This window comes from Pelecanus crispus, chromosome 19 (assembly GCF_030463565.1).
Source record: "Pelecanus crispus isolate bPelCri1 chromosome 19, bPelCri1.pri, whole genome shotgun sequence".
Lineage (NCBI taxonomy): Eukaryota > Metazoa > Chordata > Aves > Pelecaniformes > Pelecanidae > Pelecanus > Pelecanus crispus.
The window spans coordinates 7626265-7642774 of record NC_134661.1 but is presented as its reverse complement, the minus strand read 5'-3'; the positions used below and the strand labels follow the sequence as shown (position 1 = coordinate 7642774).

General features: G+C 52.3%; 1 protein-coding gene across 3 annotated transcripts in view; it reads right to left on the bottom strand.

Moving 5' to 3' along the window:
- SIK3 (SIK family kinase 3) overlaps positions 1-16267 on the bottom strand; it is an 87464-nt gene extending 71197 nt beyond the window's left edge. For 2 of the 3 annotated variants that reach the window (XM_075723241.1, XM_075723242.1), the window contains exon 1: positions 16169-16261. The gene's annotated coding sequence lies outside the window, so the exon portion shown is untranslated. Of the gene's footprint in view, positions 1-16168 lie in introns of all 3 variants that reach the window. The other variant, XM_075723240.1, reaches the window with a different exon arrangement.
- Positions 16268-16510: the final 243 nt, after the last annotated feature.

The window sequence follows — 16510 nt, the reverse complement described above, 5'->3', positions numbered from 1 at the left end:
ATCCCACTGAACCCTCTGCAGTGCACTAAGAAAACTAAGTGAAGAGGAAACAAAAGTGGCCCTGGCACACGGACGGGGGAGCTCTTGGGAAAATGGCAGGTTTTGCTTGCCATAGCTCGTTTTCTTCGCAGGACTCCCACTCCAACCGCTCGTGGCTCTTCTGCGTGGCCGGTACGCACGTACCGCCTCACCTGCATCTGCCCAGTCACCCCCAGGGTGTGCCGAAGGGGAAAGGCGTGCTGTCCAGAAGCAGCAGGGACACAAATGCCAGCCTTGCAGCCAGCAAAGCCCCAGGGCCAAGTCGGGGGCCCTTGGGAAAGGCAGAGGAAGAGCTAACAGAGTGGAGGGCAAGTGTGCCCACGGAATTAAAAATACCTATCCTGCTCCTCCCTCGCCCTGCTGCGCAGCTTGGCCCGGCTTCCCATGAACGAGGACAGGGAAGCCCCGCTCCAGGTACGGGCGAAGCGCGTGGAGTTCACGTGCTTCAGGTTATAGAAGCGGCGGATCTAGTCCCTTGGATTACACTTCAAAAAAATCAAATTGAAATTCAAGCTCCGTCACAGCCTTGTGCTGCAACTTCACATAGTCTTTCAGCCATTTGTTCTCTCCAGGGAAGACAGATAGCTTGCCAACCAAGAACTGCACTGTGGGATTAGCCAATGTTTATGAAGTGCTTTAAAGATTAGAGGTGTCACCTATGTGCTAAATATTTCTCCGGCACTATCGGCTTGAACAGCAACCGAGTATCTTGTATCTACTCCTGCTGATCTTGAGCTGGTTGCCGAAGGCGTCAGTCAACCTGACTTCCAACCACTGCATTTGGCATTAATTCTAGGGGCGTTTTTAGACACGTCGCAGGAGAGGACAGAATTAGGGAGCTACTTAAACTGCAACTTCTAAAAACTACTAGCAGAGTAATGACAGTAACATCACCAGAAGAGGCTCAGGGATTTTTTTTTTTTTTTTTAAAAAAACATTCTCATAAGCGTGCATGAGACCGGAATACTTTGGAAGGCAGCCCAACCGTGCAAAGAGAGGCCCTCACCCTCAGTCACCCAGGCAGAATGGGCTTGTCAATGTTATGAAAAGGCACTTTGTACACATCAGCTTGATAGGAGCTAAACGGATCCCAAAGCCCTTCGTTCCCCCAAAAGCTTTCTGCAATGCTCTCGCAGCACCTGAATTAAGAAACCAAGACACGAGTCCCAGCACGCGGGACAGCAGTACGGCATTGCTCACGCCATTCGTGCCGTGCAGTCTGCATTACAACACACGCAGACCAGACAGCAGGGATATACTTGTTTTCATTCTTTTCTTCCTCTCGTTCCTGCACCACCTAAATTTCTCTATCAGCTAGAATCCAAGCGGAGCCTGTCTGCGTCAAGACCTTCCCACTGTCGCCAGTGCCACACACGGAGCCAAGCCGTAAGCGTTCAGCTGGAGGTCTCGGTGTTTCCCATTCACTCGCCTTCTGTCACCCACATTCCATCCATCCTCAGAGGACTTACACCGCACACAGGTTTAGAAACATTTAACACAGAGCAAAGTCTTCCCTTTGGCCCGTGGGTTTGAAGCAACAGAATCCAACAACTACTATCAAGCAGTGGGAAAGTGAGAAATTCAGTTCCAAGCATTTACCCTGCACTGGAGAGAGAAGAAAAAGCTGGAAAGCCCTCGCTTTGTAAACAACAGCTACTCTGAAAGTGTTGTCAATAGGAAGTTGTGCTAAACTGCGTACACATTTGGCTCACGATTTGCCAGCAACGAGGAAAATTAACTCCACGGGAGGATTCCCATCGCATGAGCTCGAAGTCAAAACTGGAGAGGTCACACCACAAATTCAGAGGGGAATACCACCTGAAATGGGTGCGGCATTGCAGAGGGGTAGTTTGTGTAAGGGCAGGGCAGAATTCTCCCCTCACCAGCTGTAGCACCTTCCCTCAGCCACGTAACCAGCTAGCCCCCGCAGCCCGCGGACCCCCAGGCAGCACCAGCACCCACACGTCGCCGTGCCAGCGGTTTGCGACCAGCGACGCAGCTGCGGCCCACTTGACCTTGAGTTTTTGGAGCAGCAAACCCGACAAGGTAGGGCAGCCCGGTGCCTGGGCTGCACCTGCCCTAACGCTGCGCCTGCCCTCCGACCGCCGAGGCGAACGCTGCAATAGCCAGAGACACGGACGCATGAAGCCCAAGGACAGAGGAGCCCATTACAAAGAAAAACATTATCCAAAGCCAAAACAGTGTCACCGCAATGCTTTCTACTTGGCGGTGGAGCCAGGGGTCAGGCGGCTTGTTAACGCTTACTCACTCAACGCAGAAACAACAGCAAGAGAACAAAAAAAAAAAGCAGTGGTCATCAATCAGGCTGTTTCTCTGCAGCCTGAGAGGGCATTTTGGGGAGGAATCTGGTAAAAGACAGGGTAAAGCCATGGCAGGAGGCAGACCACAGGTGGGATGATAGTGCTTTTGCCCCCCAGGCTTCTAGCAGTTCCCCGTGTGACAGACGGGCCATGGCCCCGGCCAGGCACGCGGCGGAGGTGCCCCGGCTCGGGATGAGCCCAGCCGGGTGCACCACACGCTGCTTCGCACAGCAGCTGCAACGCATGCAGGTCGGCGTGGCCGACGGCTGCCTCTGGCTTCGGAGCAGGTGACTCACTGAAGTCACACATCATAAACTGTTCTTACTCAAGCCGTGGATTAGTAGCACGGGAGAGTCTGAAAACTCCGAACTGAAGATGTAGCTCCGTACTAATAAGCCTCCTAACAACGCATGCCGTTCCTGCCGAGCCACTTGCACCTTTTTCCGTGCAAAGCCAGCTGAAACCAAAGGAGCAAAACAAACAGAAGCCTGGAATTGCCATTCAAGATCTTGAAATGTATTTAACAGAAGAAAAAAAAAAAAGCCCAGCAAGAACATAAAAAGCGATCTTAATCGAGAGTTGATCTTCCTAGACTAATGAAGAACTGGAGCATCCTCAGCACTGAATTTCACCACTCTAACAATTCAGACGCACAGCTGAGCTTTCCACCTGTGAGAAGGAGGAGGCACCAGGGGAGGCTTTTTTTCAGTGCAGCCTTTGTTCTGGGACCCAGCAAGGAAAATACATCCCCTCAGCCCAAATCCCTTTTCCCTCCAACTTGATAGGATCTGAACGCGGAGGACAGGAAGCAAGCTTTGTTTCAGGCAGCAAGAAAGGCGGCCTTATCACATGGACCAACGCGTAAGGTTTTCGAGTTTGGAGACCTACATGTGGTAAAACAAAAAGCATTTTGCTGTTTACCTCGGAGACACGTAACTTGCTTTAAAATAGCCTGCTCGGGTGCCTCTGCAGAGCTCCTCTTGTTTGGACAAGCACGTTTGCTCTGGTGACTATTTGAATGATGACTCACTGGAACAAGCCAGGGCACCCTACCACACAAAAGCCCGAACTGCTGACTTAGGGCTTGGGATGCAAATCCGCCCGGAAGCGGCGTTTCCCCACCGAGGGCCGAGACGCCCAGACCTGGTCACTGCCGCACGTCCCAACAGGACGCCCCGTTACAGCCAGGCTGCTGCAGACACGGCACGAGGCAGCACTCCTCGCACAGCTCCACGCCGTCGCTGAAAGAGCAGCTTTCGACCGAGTATACGGGTATGTATTTTATTAAACGTGAGCAACCGTAAATGATGAAAGACCGCTATCTGCGATGAAAGAGTTAAGTCAACTCTAATCCTATGAGACTAAAAAGTAGAAACTGTAAAGCAGACTGGTAAAATGCAGCGCTATAAAGAGAAAAGCCCGTCTTCAGCCGCAGTTCTTGCCTTGAGGACAAACTGAAAGAGAAGACGATGGGAATAAGGAAATTTTATAAAATATTCTTGCTCTCACAGTGCTTCTAAAGTTGCCTTTTTTTTTGTTTCCCCTCTCCTTTTTCCACCCGGCACCTCGTCCCCTGCTCCCCCGGAGCTCAGATGCAAGCCCGCGTCCGCCCCGCTCGCCACGCTGGTGGCACCCCTCCAGCGACTTCCACTTTTGTCTTGAAGCATGTGAGAGTCACAACCCGTGACAAGGCCGGCAGTAATTGCCGTATCAATTTCGACGCTCCTCCAGCCAGAGCAACGCCTGTAACTGTAAACCGTAAGCCTTTTAATATCCCGCTCAATTATGAAGAAAACAACTTCTGAGCAGCAGCACCACAGCAGCACCGTTCGGAGCCTGCTGCCGTTTATTCCACCGCGAGCTGGGGCCTGGCTAGGTACGGCCAAACCATGCGGGGAGAGGTTGTGTCGAGACATGCTGTCAGGGGGACAGAAGCAGAGACAGCTCTTCTACGTGGCCGTGACGACAGCAGTGCTGCTCAACCCTTTTCCTGCTGACCTCACTGAAGAGCTCAGAACGCTGGAATGCGCGGAATGAGAAGACGGCGGAACAAACCGATGGCATGCTATCAGAACGTGACTCGGTGCTAGCGCAACTCGTGGACTGTTTACAAATCCAAGAGAAAGAGCCTAAGAATTAAGCAACTCATCTGGGCGCTGTCACACAAAGTAGTCTTACAACCCTCTCTGTTATTTACAAACAATTATCAAGGAAAGGTAAACAATCTGAATGACTGTTTGGAGTTTATAAAACATTCCCATCCACTGTAGACTTTAAAAAGCAAGTCAGAGGCTTTGCTGAAGCAAGAACAAGATCGGCAGAACTCGCTGCCAATCCCCGATGCCAAACCCTGAAGTTCATCGTCACCTTACCAGCCCTTTATGCCGAAGGAGCTTTTCCTGCCCAGGAATTAAGGGGCAGGTTTTGGGGACGCGCAGGCGTACAGCCTCGAGAAGGCTCCCGCCTTGTGCCACGCAGACCCGACCCGCTTTTGTCTCGCCGTGCCGTGAGCTGAGCTTTGTTGCCATGGCGAAAGCTCCGGCACATTTAGTTTTCCCACTAGTTTCCTGCTGCACTACAAACTACTGATGCTTTGCCACTCGCCCCTTATCACTACAGTGACAGGAACGCCCCCCACCACCCACACAAATGAAGAACAGATTCGGCCACGTGCCGTCCTCGCCCGGTCACTCTGCCAACAGCATTTTTCAAGGCAACTTCACTTACACCTCTATTAAATCAAATCTCTCTTGCCTCATCTGTATCAGGATGGCTCAGGCACTCCCCTTGTGTTTTCTCAGGACACGCAAGATTCGATATCCTTTTGAAGAGTTTATCTTGCATCTTAAACCCATGTGCCTTCAAATTAAGCCCTACAAAAGTTCAAGAAACTTGATCATCCTCCAGAAATGCTGCTCTAGAAGAAAAAATATGCATGCCTGTCCTGATTTTGATGGCAACAACTGATAATCCCAGTCTTAGGACAGCCTGACAGCCAAACCTGGAGCGCCACGTCCCCGCTGTCACACATGTTCTCACATCAGCCTCTACTCCCATGCTGACTGGGAAGATGCAAGAGCTCCGATTGCCGAAATGACGCAGGATTTTTGTAAACCTTCATCTGCAACACAGAATATGCAATTCTGCTCACAGAGCAAAGCATGTCGACATCCTCAAACCAAACGTGAATTTTAGGCCTGCCATTTCCCACAACGTCTTTTAGAAATAAATACTCACAGCTGCTTCCCTATCCTCCTGGAGACACTGAGGCACAGTCAGTAAATCCCTTACGCTTCTACAGTCTCTTCCAAGGTCACCCGCTAACCTCGCGTCCTGAGAAAAACCAAACAAACACTATTTGCACACGAAGGGCAATTACTTTCTGTACGTTCTCAAGCAGCTCTAAGATTCTCAGCTGAAGTTTTCCCCAAAGACGACACTCGGTATGAACCTGATGTTGTTCCGTGGGCTCTACAGGCACATCTCCCGAAACAATTTTTCGGAACCGCCTGTCTCGCTGTCATCAGATTTGGAGCAGAGCACACAAGAGCAACCACTGCCAGCGAAAAAGACTAAAGGGTGTGTTTCTCCAGGAAACTCAACCGGTACAGGACAACACACAGGCTTTCCAGGCCTCTGAAAATTTATTGAAAGGAACTAGAAAATTTAACAACCCTCATGATTAGAGGCTGCATCCTACCCTTGCCTTAAAAAAAAAAAAAAAAAGGTGGTACAGTCCCAAATCCCTACATACTGCAATTCTCGAAACACTGTATTTTCCTTTGCGCTCACATGAAGGAACTAACTTCATACACGACTGCCTCCATGGCAAGCAAAAACAACGATCCAGTTTTGTCTGCGGTACCAAATGGGGACCAACAGCACACACACGCCAACAACGGAAAGCGGAGATGAAGGCCCACGTGTCTAGCAAATGATTCAGAAACTGCCAAAGCGCCTACTGAGTCGGAAAATACCTATAGTCAGTCTTCGCTTGCCTTTTTACTCCGTAATGGGAGTCTCAACTTGGATGAAAAAAATATTAATATTTTGTTCTGACTAAGCATAGGTTTCCCCGCGCACCTCGGCTGCTGTGGGAAAGGCGCATCCCCTGCAGCTCTGCCAGGGCAGTGGGCACACCACCCACGTGCCAGCAAACGCAGAGGCAGCTACCGTGATTTCCTTCTCCTCCACCAACTTTGTGTTTTGTTTCTAATAATATAAAAGAACTGAACTAACCAGCGGAAAGAAAAAGTCTTGTTTTTTTGGGTTTTTTTTTTTTTTAATCTTATGCCTCTCAAAGCAGCTCAGGTGAAAAAACAACCACTGCAGAAGCCAAATATTAAAATCCTTGTACACACAATGAATCAGAATGGTTTTTATTGGTTTCCGATGAGATTATGCTTGAAAACAAACAGTTGCTCTGTAACCGACAACCCTCTCACTGTGTCAAAACGCTTGAGATGCAAGAACATAGATGGGCTTTGTACAGCTAAGAACATATTCCTTTAACGGCTACTGGGTAACGATGCTATCTGTTTAATGGTACATTTACATACGCAAAAAAAAAAAATAGTAGTACGAGCTAAGCTACATCATAATCAGTCTTAATGGGGGAGTGAGGGGAAGCCCCACGACCTCAAAAACTGCTGGAACCAGCTACAGCTGTTGCCAGCCTCGGGGATGCAGAAGATACCAGATACAATAGAAGCTTCCCGCAAAAAGAACGCTATTGTCTTCTGGCCACCTGGTAACGAGAAAACCTACCATAAATCAAGTGGCACGTTATCCTTTCCATGTTCCTAGGCAGGGGGAAGGCCAGAACAATTCCTTGCAGCAGCCCGAGGGGCTGCAGCGAGCTGCGTGGCCAGCGTCGAGCCGGCAGCATCCGCGTTAGCCAAAGTCAGGAGCAGCCTCAGCCGGGAGATGCCGCGCACGCTGCCAGGAACGCTGTCCGTCAGTGGCACCCCAGTCTAGCCGATAACCTTGACAGAGCCACTTGCAAGATTACAGCCCAAGGATTTCCTACAAGCACGTCTAGAGAGGAAAGACTAAGTACAAAGACTAATACTTTTCATCTTCAGTTACTGCCAACGCTACTGAACTGAAACTAAAATTTCGGAAGCAGAGACATGGTCATGCTGTCACGGTACCTGGCCAAAAGGCAAACCTATTTCTATAGTACGAATTACTTTGGTGCAAAGGTAACTGCGGACCAGGTCAGAGATCGGTGCCTCTTTCTATCATGGTAGAGCACAAACCCGCAGAGCGGACATTTCAAGATTGAGCGAGCCAACAGACCGGCTGGTAACATAGCTCAGCAGTAGCTGGCAACCGCCTGGGCTGTTTTACCTACAAGGCAGTAGCCATCCCAGGCCTCGAGGCAAAGGTAAGCGTAAAACCTTTCCTGAAGAGACAGCAGAGAGAAGTGAACAAACACGCAATGAAGAGTGGCACTGCTAGCTAAAGGACAGCACGGACGAACGTCTTTGTAAGACTTTAGACATGGAGATGATGAGAGGCATTTTTCCCCCGTGCACCAGCGCTGCTCCAGACCCCCTCCAGCCTTTAAGAGTGGCACAATACCTGAGCAGACCGTATCCTCCCACCCCGCAGACAGGAACCAGCTTCAAATTAGGATCGCTGCTGCAGCTCGGCGTGTTATCTGATCAGACTTCACATGCAATTACATACAGCTTGTCAACTTATTTGTTCCACTAAAAAACCCTGTGCTCGCAGCACGATGGCCACAGTTCTTTCACACGCCCGGCGCTGTTACGCCTCCGTACCTTACATACGTATTTCTGCACACAACGCTCTGTGCGCGGGAAGAGGCTATCTGGGAAGTGACGCAGCTGAACGTCCAAGCCAGCCAGAGAGCAAGCCCAAGCCGAGAGAGACTTGTTTAGGTAAGGAAAAACCTTAAAAAAGTTCGTCTTCCCTCCTGTTGCAGAAGTCCACACGCACTTTCGCAGCCTTGAAAACACTTCGCTGGGTCTGTCTCATTCAAAACTACTTCCAATAGGACTAACCATATTTTAAAAGTTACTGGAAGGAGACACGAAACATCCATCTGTTTGCTGAAAGGCAGCAGACGTACGCAGCCTCCAAATCCAGACTTTAATTGAAAGACTTTAATCTGCTGCCGCAGCCCCACATTCTCTTTTATTCCCAGTAGCACCAAGGCGTGCTTCTCCTAATGGAGCTCTGACAGTCGTCCTGTGCCTGGCTCTCTGTCAAACCACTCTAGCCTCCAGCTCCGGGCCCGCAGTCGCATGCTGATACCCTACAGAGACTCCTTTTCTTCTAAATGATCTGCAAAACTCGCTAATTAATGTACTATAACTGCATCAGATACTTTAAGAAGTTGAAGGCAGCACTCCCAATTGCCAAGCCATGCAGGAAAGCAGCAAACATCAGGGAGATACTGAACTGCAGAGAAAACATTACATCGGACTGTCAGTAACATGGTCATCTTCCGCATTACACAATACCAAAATTCAGGCCAGTCGCTCCATCCATCTGCAAATCGAGACGGCAACTCGACGCACGCAGGTTGCTCCCGCGAGCAGGCCCTGTTTGGACGGCCGAGGCAGGATTCAGCTGCCTCGCTGCGGGAAGTTGGTCACGCCAGGCTCCGCTCCAGTCGCCGGAAAGAAAAGGGCGATTCCTCGGCAGGCTCTGCCTACGCCAGAGCCGCTCGACACAACACAGAGTGCGAATACCTGCGGGCACTCCAGCTAAGGGGGCACAAAAGCAATGCTTGTGTGTATGCCTTCAATCTCGTTTCAAACCTTTAATGACAAAAACACCTTCAGGAGGAGCATCTGCACTCCCGCCACTGGCGGACGATAACCAAGTTACAGCAATAATCGAAGCTACCATGGCCACAAATAACAGACGTAAGCCCGCTTCCCCATAGCCAAGTTCCGCACCTCACACGGAGAGACACCGGAGTCACTGCAAACACACCCGCGCTGTGCCACAGCCAGGTCTTTTCTACAGTTCTTGAACATTATGAGAACCCCACACCCAAATCGCAGCTACCCGGGCTGGCAACCGTCCCCAGTGCTGGCTGCAGAGGCCACCAGGATAACCAGAAGCTACAGCAACATTTTGGCATCATCAGGACACACGATCCGCAAGAATTAAACGCTTCCAGATAACACCCAGCAACGTATGCCGCCGAACGTCAGGGAAAAGCCGAGGGGCTCCCAGCGAGGTCCACCTTGGTGGCAGATGCTCGGGCTGCCCCGGGATCCCCTGCCCACCCTCTGAACGCTGCTGATGAGCGGAGTGAAGCACGGCTCATCTCCCCCCGCACCCACAAGCGAACGCCGTGCTATTTTTGAGCACAACGTGTCAGTTCCACTGGGTGTGGGAGTTTGTTTGTGTGGGTTAGTATGATTCGACTACTTCGAAACTTGGCTGAAGCCACATAATTCCCTCTTTACGGCACCCCTTTGATGGCCATTTAACAGAGAGGGTGAGGTTTAGCCTCAACGATAGAGACTCGGGGTCAGAGTTACTAGAAAAAGACAGATAATGACTAATAATGAATCAGCCTTTGGCGGTTTCTTCATTTAAGTGTTAATGTGGCATATTAAACCCCTGGACTGGGATCAGCAGAAAGGCCCCGTCTGTAATCAATGAGTACAATGGCTTAACAAGAGAATTTCCAAATTGCTCTACTTAAACCCGCGCAAACTCTGAAGGGAGATGCTCGAGTTGATTTAACCCTTGCTGGCATACATTCCACTGAAGGCAGCATCTCACTCGCGCCATGCAGATGGCACCAGGGCCAACAGACGACAGCACCCATCGCGCTTGCAAGGGAAAGCTGGAATTCACACGAGAACTTCCACTATAAACTGTAACTTCTACTCTGCTGGCAACGCTGGAGCAAATTCCTAAAGCTTTACTTTCCCGGGGGGTGGGGGGAACATACAGTCCTTACACAATAGTCTTGATGAGGGTGAGAAGGGGCAAGCTGCTTGGGCTAGCAGATTTCTGTAGCAATTGCACAAGGCCGATATGCGACCCAGCGAGGGCATGTGGTTAAAGTAGTTTAGCTGCCGCTTCCCTGTGAAAATAGCTAATACCCAAGGAGCCCAGTCTCCCAGCAACATATTGCTATTTCCTTATTTCCTTCTAACACGATTCCTCCTTCAAACACAGATGAGAATACAGGCTCTAGAAACCCTAATTAGGCCTCCGCAGCATTCACAAAGCCTTTGCAAGGCACCTACCAAGACAAGAGACACCGATCCCTTTTTGCACTGTCACCACCATTCCTCTTCCCGCTCCTCTCAGCGGCTACTACTTTACCTCACAGTGGCAATTTCTGTACCTGCCCGAAGATGCTGCCACCCCGCTGACCAGCATTTGCTTTGCTCCCACAGCTTCATCTTGTCTCCTGCCCCTGCAGCAGCCCCAAAGCTCTGGCATGTTTGGGAGGAAGGGACAGGAGGTGGGAGGCGGCCAGGCTGAAGAGGTAGACAAGATGTACCTGCCTCAGCCCCCAATTAAGCTAACAGCAACTCAGCTGAGAAGCAGGTACTAATAGCCTTGGCTCGTTTAACCAACTCCCCCACCCAAAAAGGCTCAAGGCAGGACAGGCACCCCAGGCCCATCCATCCACCTGCCCCTGCAGGAACACCCCCACTGTCAGCTGGTTCTCCTGGCCCTGTTTCAACACATTTGTGGTGTTAAGACTCATCCAGGAGCAGCCTGGTCTCAAATTTAATTGTGCTCTTGCATTAATCTCTCAGTAATCGTACATTATTTGCTACAGCAAGAAAAGTGTTGTAATGAAACGTGTAATGTCACTTCTTCAGCCTGCAGCTGATACAGTCAATGCCTCTGTGAGGTTTAAGAAATGCTCCCTCTTATCCCTGCTGTGGCGACTACACTTAGCCCAAGTCCACTTCCAGCTTTTAGACTTCTACTAAATCCCTGCACCAAATGAGAACTAAAATACAACTCCTTCCACAGCACGCCAATGATGACAACAACGGCCACGTGAGTGGCTGTATAATAGACACACGAGGAATTAACCGTCCACAGCCATCAGCCTTTCTTACGGCCGAGGGCAGTAAGCAGCCAGACAGGTGAAGCACCAACCAACACTAAAAAGAAAAGGAAAATGCTTAAAAACAGGAGACCGTGTGAGGCCCTCACATGGCTCATTATGAAAGGAGCAGCACCGGCGTTGAACACCTTCCATTTGACATGACGACAATGAATCACGGCACACCGGCACGCAGCCTACTCTGAGATTATCATGCTTGGCATGCTGACTGGAGGAGGCGATCCGCGGTCACCCCACAGCCACAGACTCACCGCTGCGCGTCGGAGGCAGGGAAGAGTAGGACGGAGCAGCCGCCGAGACTCTTCCACCCACCAGGCTGAGAGCACTTTGCACTTGAGCAGAGAGACATCCAGACAAGCTGTCGTGGCTTCCTGAACCTCCCGCATTCCCGCAAGCAAAACGCACCAAATCGAGCCCAATTCCTCCCAGAGCAGCAAGGCCTAATTATCAGTAAAGTCTACCAGCTGGATTTTTATCCCAGTTTTAAGTGCCACGGTGCCCACCTCCGAGAATTTCAGTGCCAACTTTGGTCTGCTGGTAACTGCGACTCCCCCACAGACAAGGCACAGAAACTAAGCCGCTTGGCTCACGGACAGGAATGTCCTCTCCAAGTGAAAGTAGGGATGCCTCCCGTTCTCCAGAAGAGGCTCAGCTCCTTAAAACCTAGGGGAAAAACCAGCTTGATTCTAGCCCTTCTCTGACTGTGCTTGCGATGGTAGAAGAAGGGCTATGTTTTGTCAAGGATTAAAGCATCACGGTTTTGGCTTACGATCCCATAAAACAACTCCAGGTAGCCCCTCAAACAGGAGACCATTAAGCACGACTAGTCACACTTGTTCCTAGCTTTGCACGTTACATAGCTGTTCTTTAAAATGCTCAGGAACTCAAAAAATAAGTGGAAACCGGCCCAGGAGAAGTTAAGAGAGCACAGCAGGAAGATCGCTGAACTTGGGAGGTAGCCATGTTCTCCCAGGACCGTGAATTCTTATCTCTGCTTCAAGAGAAAAATGTAGGCGAAAACGAACACTTGCCTCCCAACGAAACGCTCAGTACTGTTCAAACTCACAGAATAAGGGAAGGCTTAACAGTTACAGCGACGTATTACTTGCAACAACATCAGAGGGGCAGTCCGGCCGTGGCAGGCACGCTCCGCAGCCTGGCTAGGTCTCCAGCCACGCTGTAGCTCGCAGAAGGGAAGGAAGAAGAGCAGAGAGAGCTGTCAGCCTGGCACAGCAGCTGCAGCGAGCCCTCTCCTCCCGCCTCGTCCCCAACAGCTCCTGAAGGCTGGAGCGCAAGATCCAAAGAGCACGGGAACATAAGGTACGTGCTTCGCGGCGCATTCGCCGAGTCCCCTCTGCGAACGTTCACCAATCGAGCCTGATGAAAAGAAATGTGGCATTAAAAACGACTCCAGTGTCTGAACAGAGCTGGAATTCTAATGAAGTCACTTGGATCATTTATAAATGGAAATTGTGTGGAGAACAATTCATTCAGTAGGTCACTCGGGAGATTCTGAGAAGAGAAACAAGAAAGGGTTTCTTGTGAAAGACGAGAAGGGACGAAGGAAAGGGGGACAGAAGGCAGGAAACAGAAAAGGAGAGACGCGGCAAGATATCCTGCAGGTGCCCAATTAATCCCAGCCAGAGAAGCGGCTCCAGTTCCTGTCCGGCCGTCAGAATAGCTCTGTCTTACGGAGCACAGGATTCCAACTTTGCATAACCGGGGACTGAATGTAAATCGCTGGCTCGGTTGACACATAAATTGTCGACTGTTCCCGTCCATTTCATCAGTTCCAGCAGAGACAATTATGAATGCAGGCCTCCTGCCCTTTAGGATGATTAACATTCCCTTTCGTTAGTGTCCCCAACGCTGCTGACCCACATTCAACTTGTGAAATTCAGTTATATGTAAACTGCAACGTTCTGTGTCAGCAATATGTGCCAGACCATTGGAGCCAGGCGTGCGCAGCACACGCTGCTCTCCTCCTCTCTGTAAATAAACGCGGTCCTCGGTTTCAAAAGGGCTAGTAAAATCCCAGTCCTTTAACAGGAGAACAGGCACCCAAACCATTCTCTGCTCTTCTCTTTTAGGGAAAAGGGGACGCAAGCCAAGAACGCTCAGGCTGTTATCTTCAGATGTCACGTCAAAGCCCGCTTGACCTGGTAAACGTCCATAGGAAAGGAAAACAGGCTCCGATGCCTCGTCGATAGACCACCTTTAAATTCAGGGGCAGCAAGGAACGCAAGCCTTCATAGTTATTAGTTTCACCTTCTTGAAAGGGTCTAAAAAGACGGGGTACAATACTTTTTTTAAGCTTACGCAGACATTTGCGATGGAATTCCATTTGAGACGTCAGGCGAGCACTGTTCCCAAGGAGGGGCCGTGACGAGCAAACCAGCCTTTCTCTAAGAGAATGTGACACGGGGTCAAGTTTGTGCAGGGATTTGGTGGCTATATTTGAACGCTGCCCGATTCTTCGGCACAGCTACTGCTGGAAGAGATCACCTCAGGAAGGGGCTGGCAGCAGCACGCTCGGCAATCAGGCTACGTTTGCATTTCTTGATCAAAGAATTGTTTTGGATCACTGACTGGGACCGTTTTGCCAAGGCTTTACTTTCTTCTAAGTCATTTCCATCAAGTCAAACTATTAAAAGTACTACCGTGATGACAACAAGCTCTCGGCACCATTATTTTGTATTCCCACTGCCATTCAAAAAAGCCTTCCCATACAGATTCGCCCTTTCCGATGCATTTTACACCAACGCCTCCCCTCAAGCCTCACGAGGCCCGGAGCTGGAAACCGGCCGCTCCTCTCTCCCTCCCCGCTCCTCTCCCGGAGCCAGCGGCAACTGCCCCATCAGCGAAGGAAAAAGCACCGACACGACCGTGCTCAGGGTTTGCAGGTGAAAAACAATCCATTTACTCGCGCTCCTCTCCACGGGCTGGGATGTGAAAGGAAACCTGACCTCGGAGTCGAGAAAGCTTCCAGGTCAAGTTTCAGCTCCAAGCTATTCCAGCTCAGCCTTCCAGGCATCGGCACGGCCGAACGGATGGCAGTTGTTCCAGCACAGGTATTTCCTCCGTCTGGGAGAGCACCCAGGAGTTCAGAGGGATCACATCTCCTCCTCGCAGCGCAGGGAAACACGCGAGCACACCGAGCCCACCATGGCAGGAATGCACAGGCTGCGCTAGGCTCAGCGGCGCAGGTGACTACTAAATCTACCGTCCTGCCAGAAATGAGCTTCCTAAAGCCAACAAACTGACCCCGGTTGCTTCACGGCAGTAGAAACAAGCCTACGCCGCTGTGGAGCAAAGCAGGAGCTTTTCAAGCTCAGCATCCTCCTCCATCATCCACCAGCAAGGCATAAAATCCAGCCTCAGCCCTGTCAACATTGAACGGGATTGCCAGGCAAGATTTACGTGCCTTCTGCCATTCTTCAGAAAAACCAACAGTTCCCAAGCAAAAGATGGCCTCCGTTTCAGTATTTTGCAAACTTTAAAGTTAGCACCGGTCAAAAGAAACCTTGACTCAAGGAGGGAGGCTGAAAAGGGGAATGCAGCTCGTCCCTGGAGGAGCAACCTCCGCTCAGGAGGACCAGTCTCCTGCCTCTGAAGCACCCGAACTTAATGCCCCTGCTTCCAAACCAGCAAAGTTTGGCTTTATAATGGGGAAAACACGGCCAGGGCCTGCACGAAACAACAGCAGCCGAGGTGCAGGTCAGGTGGCAGCACCCAGGACTCCAAGGCACAGAAACAGACGCCAGTTTATGCAAGATAGGCCGATACAGCCCAATGCCGAAAAGAACTGTCCGGGAGGGGTTAAGCAGCCGACTTTTAAACAGCCCCTGAAATTAACTGTACTCAGTTCCCCAGGCAAAAAGCCAGGGTTTCAACAAATGAAAGTAACTTTGGGTTTACACCTAACGCCTCAACACAACGCGACTCTTGAAACTCACGGGAGGGCAACGCAAGCACGCCAGCCAAAACCGTGCCCAGGGCCTCCACCTGCCGCGCTCCCAAGCTGCTGCTACGGCAGCCCGGAGTCGCGGGATTTGGTCAAGGCCCGTCCGCTCCCCGCCTGCCTCCCCATCCCCGCTTCTGCTTCCGTCGCGATTTTCACCCCGCGACGCTTTCTGGAGAGGACTCCGAACCCTCGCCGTGAGCGCGGTGTTAACGGGGGGCTGCGCAGCGGCATTCGCGCTGCTGCCCGGTCCCTGCCATGTTCCCAGGGCCGCGGCAGCAGCCGGGGCGGCTGGCCGGGAGCGAAGCCCGTGTGCTGAAAGCGCTGCCCCGCAGCCCCCGTCTCGCCCCGTTCCTTGGGGTCTCCCTGGAAGCCTCCGAAGGGATAAGCGGGGCAATAATTTCCGAGAGCCCTCCTTAAGCCGAGGCTGATGGCGTTGCCCTTTACGTCAGACGGCATCCCCGCGTTCGCCCAGCACCCGCCGGGTCCACCTCCATATTTACCCAGGTGAAATCAGGCGAGGGGGCCGGGATTAGCGGCAGGGCCGCCCGTGGCAGAAACACGAGCGGGGGGGTCTCGCCGGCGGCCGCGGCGCAGGGCCCGCTGACAGCCGCCCCCGCCGCGCTCCCACCCGCGGAACGGCGAGGGGTCACGGAGCCGGCGGGGGGGGGGGGGGGGCGGGGAGCGGCGGCCGAGCCCCCCGGGAGCCGACCCCGGGGCTCCCCCCGCCGGCCCCACGCGTGCCGGGCCCCTCACCTTGGCCCGGGTCACCAGGTGCGTGGCCAGCTTGACGACGGCGAAGTTGCCCTTGCCGATGGTCCGCTCGATCTCGTAGTAGCCGATGCGGGCGGGCCCGGGGGGCCGCGGGGGCGGCGGGGCCGGGGGCAGGCGCGGGGCCGGCGGGGGCCCCCCCGCGCCGCTCGCTGCAGCCGCCGCCGCCGCCGCCATCTTGTTGCGAGGAGCAAACCCCCCCCCCCGCGGGGCTGCGGCACCGCGTGAGCTCATCCGCGCGCGCGGGGGGGGGCCGGCTGCCATGGCAACCCCGCGGGGCGGGGCCGCTGACGCCGCCCTGACGCGCCCGCGCGTCACCGCCCGCCG